We start from the raw sequence: 5,059 nt of genomic DNA on the forward strand, positions 1-5,059 counted from the left end.
TTCGGGTACATCTGTAGTGGAGTAGAGTGTGGGGTGCCAAGAAGCAAACAAGATTTATCTCTTTCAATTCAGTTAATTTGCTTACTGAAATTAGGTTGCTGCCTCGATACAGTATTGTACAGTGGCTCTGCCCCAACTCTGTTGTACTGAACCTTATAGATTCAGTGTCAGTTTTTAGCTGTCATCTATCTCTTTAAGCGGCCCGGACCCACATCGGCTTCGCCCAACCGTCCGCATAGGATTCGCCCGGCTGCGGCTACCCTGCACACCAACCCAGCCATCCTGCACCGTCGTAGCTCCACCAAGGATAGCCCCTCCATCTGCTCCGTTGTGGTGCCTGACGAGCCAATCAGTGTGGCTTGCAGTCGAAGAGAAAGAGTAGGCGCTCTCTTCGTTCTCGATCTCTGATTGCTTCAGAAAAGTGAGCAATTTATAGCCTACATAGATAACTCGACTTGCATGTTCTAGGTATTAATCTGCCTCAAAGGTTCACAACCGATGTCACCAGAATTGAGGTGAGGCTATCCTATTAAAGCTAATAATAAAATGGTACACCTAATTTCTTGCCCATATTTTTTCATGCAAGGAGAGGGGTCCATCTCCGTGGTAGATACCATGAATCATCTCACCTGACCCTACCTAGATTAAGTTTCCATGCTTTAATTTGGTTCTTTCATACTCAACTGGTTTTTCTCACGTTTGTGTATTTGTTGTTCTATCTGTTCAATACGAGGGCTCAAAATATTGTTAGTATTTGATTTCCATGGCCATTAGCCTCTTTAGTCCTAGACTATTATAGTTTCTATATATAGTTTTTCTTCAGCCTATAAAATTTCTGTAATTTTTTCAGGAGCAGGAACATGCTTTTCAACTAATTTGATATCTACCTTTAGTACCAACCCTACTTACTGAATGGCTCAAACGCCCAAGCAAGATTTGAAGCCCTGGATCGAAACCAACTGCATCTCCCGCAGCTATCCCAAGTCCCAACTTCTCCAAGCACAGGTTTGCCATCAGTAGCTGCTGAGGCCTCCTTCTTTTGTCTCAAGCTCGGATCTGTGCAGTTATAGCGTCGACGTTCTAGACACACTTCGTACATCTTGACCGGACGTAACAGCCCTGCCCCAGCCCCAGCAGGCATGATCCAATCTGTCATACCTGACATGTTTGGCGCCTCATGTCAGGTCCCCCATACCTATGTCCGTCATGATCAGTCGACAAATGTCGATTCGTCTCCGACAGTCATGTCCCCTATATATGTACTTCTGTTGATCTGTCCACAAATGCCAATTCGTTAACAGTCAATTTCCCTGGATGGACGTCCATCGGGTCATCTATCCACAAATGCTGATTGATCTTGAACATACTGTAATTTTTGTTTCAAGTCTACCATGTTTTCTTAGTTCTATTTCTTTCTTTCATATTCTTTGAGCATGTGCCTGAATAGCAGACACACTTTTGTTTTACCTAAAATTGAATCTTTGTGCAGATCAATGATGTGGTGCAACTAGCAATCAAATATTTATGATCTCTCCACTGAGAATTAGAAATTAGAAACCACAGCTAAGTTTTGTTATGCAAACTTTTCTGAGAACATTTTTGTTATGCAAATTGTTGCACCGTGTTCTTTTAGAAAATCCTAATAGTAGAACTCAGAGAATGACACGTATGTCATCCACCATTACTTAACATTTTTTCGGATTAAAAGTTCAATAGAGCTCAGAATGTTATTTCTATCATTAATTTTCTCATATGTGTAGTTCAGAGTTCAGACTTGACTACAATGGAATAATTAATGTTTCTTTGATATTGTGCTTTACACCCCAAAAGGCAGTTCACGATCATAGCATTTTCTCAACTTTCTCGGTGGATTGCCTTGAGCATCGAAAGGGGATTCACAGATGGTGCAGGTGCAACTCTGACATAGTCCCATGTTGAGCCTGCAGATTTGGCTTTTCAGGAAATTCGTTCTAAAAAATACTCATTCTTTGCAAGCTTTCTACTTTTACCAAGGTAAGAAATTTGAATTTATTTTGTACTGTAATTTATGGTCTAAGATGAAGGTGTATGTTGTTCTGACCTTCACATTATTATGTTATATATGTTCCATAGCTCATGCATATGGCTTATTGATCATTATCTCATTCCCACATATTAGTATGATGGAAATTGAAGCAATCTTATTAGTCACTTATTTGATTGTTATTTTCTTAATTAATTATATTATCTCTTTGCACATTAATAATTAATTGTTACGATATCTAAAGAAACTATTTATTTAGTATGGTTGTGTATAACACATGATTTAATTTAGTTTTTTTGTTTGGGAGGTAACACAAGATTATCTTGATTGAAAACATCTATTTCTATTTGGACCATACTCATGTATTCCTATTGATAATCACCCCCCTTATATCCACACAAAATTACTTGCTCACACTTCCGCAGCAACGCGCGGGGGGTCATCTAGTTGAGTTAATTTGCTTGCTGAAATTAGGTTGATGCCTTGTGTACTGTTTTTCTTGATATGTTTGATGTTCATCGATCGTCCAGATTTACTAGCACACCCGATAGAATTTGGGACTGATGCCATTCAATAGATTTTCTAGACATTTTATTGTGTCTCATGCTGAAAAAGAAAATGCACAATGAGCTTGTTTGACTTTTTTGATGCTTAGAGTATACTTGATCAGGGGGCAGTGTTATTTCCTGTGATCTTTCATGTCATTTGCTAGTGTGATGCTTCAAGATGACAAATTTAAAAACCTAAACTATTGTAAATAAGCGTTCTGCATCTTGAGCATTTAAATGTGAGCACTTAACCATTGTACAACTTTTGCATATTTTGTTTTGTATTTCTTTTATAAATGATGATAGTCTATGCAAGATGTACACATGTTAATTTTTGTTGACTTGAATCTGTTATGCCCTTGATTTTTTTACTTAGCTTAACCCAGAACAACAACATCCTTGATATTTACTGATCCCCACCTCACTCTTTGCACTCGCAGACTTGAAGGCATCTATCGTCCCAGCTTTCAGAATGGAGAAACTAGTGAGTTTCATATATGATCTGAATGAAATGTTTAGGACTTGCGGCAGTGGACTTTGCTACTGGTGCGATCTATTTCCTGTTTTTGTCTACTAATCATCAGTTACTAGAATTTACCTTCTGCCTGCTACTGCTTGTTTCTTGACGCCACTAGTTTATACTGAAATGTGGAGACTTTACACCTTGCAAGATCATTCGGTGGTGGTGACCCATATGATGGCGATTCGCTCCGGCCATTCCAGTTTTGGCGGTGGTGGTGTTGCTGCTCCTATGATGGTAGACTCGTCTGATTCCCCTAGTCGCATCCATGGTGATGAAGCTCGGCCTAGGCTAGAACCCCCTCTGGTGAGCTCCTCACGTCCTCTTATACCCCTCCTACTTGCTTGTTGGTTCTATGCTCCACCTTTGTGAGGTGTAATTGTTCAATTTTGTTCATAGTCGAGCATTGGATGATAATGGAATTGTCATGATGTACATGGTTCATGAACTATGCCAACCTGCAGCTTTGCTGTACTAGTAGTTTTCACAATCCATGCATATTTCCGCATCATAATAATCTTCTTCTTCTAGTCTTCTTCTTCTAACTTTCTTCTTTCCCATTTTACAGATTTGCTTAAGATCACGGAAGAATGGGTTGATGGAGTGCTTGTATTTAGTTTTTGTTTTGACCTTGTAAAACTTGCTACCTATGGATGAAACTGTGTAATATTGATGAAACTATGTATATGTACGGATGAAACTTGCTACTATTGGTAACATGTGTTGGATATATATGTGTTCAAGACTAATGGTAATATGTGTTGAATATGCTATATTGGTCATATAAATATATTTGTGTTTGATTTTCTGTGAAAATGAACTGATATAAGAAAAAACAAAATTAAATGGGGCAATATAATCACTTTGCCATCTGCTGGCAGATGGCAAAGAGCTTTGCCATTAGCTGGCAGATGGCAAACAGGCCACGTGTCATCTACATGTAAAATTTGGGCTGGCCTATTTGGGCTCTTTGCCATCTGCTGGCAGACGGCAAAGCATGCAGCCTTTGCCATCTGCTGGCAGACGGCAAAGAGCCTGCAGCCTTTGCCATCTGCTGGCAGACGGCAAAGTATGCCGTTAGCCTTCTAACGGGGCTAGCCCCGTTAAGAGGCTTTGTCATCTGCCAGCTGATGGCAAAGGCACATGCTCTTTGCCATCAGCCAGCAGACGGCAAAGAAGCCTTTGCCGGCAGGGTTTCAGACAAACTGTTTGCCATCTGCTGGCAGATGACAAAGCCTTTGCGATCCGCTGACCATGCCTTTGCCATCTGCCATGGTAGATGGCAAAGTGCCAGATTCCAGTAGTGCATCACTCCTTTTGGAGCCTTCTGCTATGTGTCCATGCCCTTTGGGCTCAAAAGTGCCCAGGCAACTTACCAGCGATGTGTTCACAATTGCCTCCATGACTAGATTGGGCGCAATGTTCATGCCTATGTGGATGATATCGTTGTGAAATCCAGGAAGAAGGAGACTTTGATAGATGATTTGAAAGAGATCTTTGACAATCTTCGGGTCTATAAAATGATGCTTAACCCGGCCAAGTGTGTCTTTGGCATGCCAGCAGGCAAGTTATTGGGTTTCTTGGTTTCTAAGAGGGGCATTGAAGCTAACCTAGAGAAAATCAAGGCCATCACTTCTTTTGCTAAGTCGGCATGTATCAATGACGTCCAGCAGTTGGCGGGTTGTATTGCAGCTTTGAGCCGGTTTATAAGCCGCCTGGGAGAGAAGGCTATCCCTTTGTATCAAATGATGAAGAAGACATATGACTTTGTCTGGAGCGATGCTGCTAATGAGGCGATTGAGGCGCTTAAAAGACAGTTGGCTGAGCCGCCGGTTCTTGCAACTCCTATTGAGAAGGAGCCCTTACTTTTATATGTTGCTGCAAACAACAGAGCTGTCAGTGTGGCAGTTGTGGTTGAAAGGAAGGAGTCAGGCAAGGAGTATCCAATTCAAAGGCCGGTTTATTATG

The 5,059-nt window shown here is 41.1% G+C and overlaps 1 long non-coding RNA gene across 4 annotated transcripts; it reads left to right on the forward strand.

Annotated features, from left to right (window-relative positions):
- The first annotated feature begins 251 nt into the window (after positions 1 to 251).
- On the forward strand, positions 252 to 3,697 carry LOC119293477. 4 transcript variants are annotated; one of them, XR_005143079.1, is made up of 7 exons: positions 253 to 378; positions 469 to 515; positions 851 to 1,005; positions 1,490 to 2,013; positions 3,012 to 3,117; positions 3,243 to 3,397; positions 3,660 to 3,697. It is a non-coding gene; the product is annotated as an uncharacterized LOC119293477 (long non-coding RNA). The 4 variants fall into 4 exon arrangements; XR_005143081.1 differs by having other exon boundaries at positions 254 to 378; positions 1,831 to 2,013; XR_005143078.1 differs by having other exon boundaries at positions 851 to 2,013.
- Positions 3,698 to 5,059: the final 1,362 nt, after the last annotated feature.

Source organism: Triticum dicoccoides, chromosome 4B (assembly GCF_002162155.2).
Source record: "Triticum dicoccoides isolate Atlit2015 ecotype Zavitan chromosome 4B, WEW_v2.0, whole genome shotgun sequence".
Taxonomy (NCBI): domain Eukaryota; kingdom Viridiplantae; phylum Streptophyta; class Magnoliopsida; order Poales; family Poaceae; genus Triticum; species Triticum dicoccoides.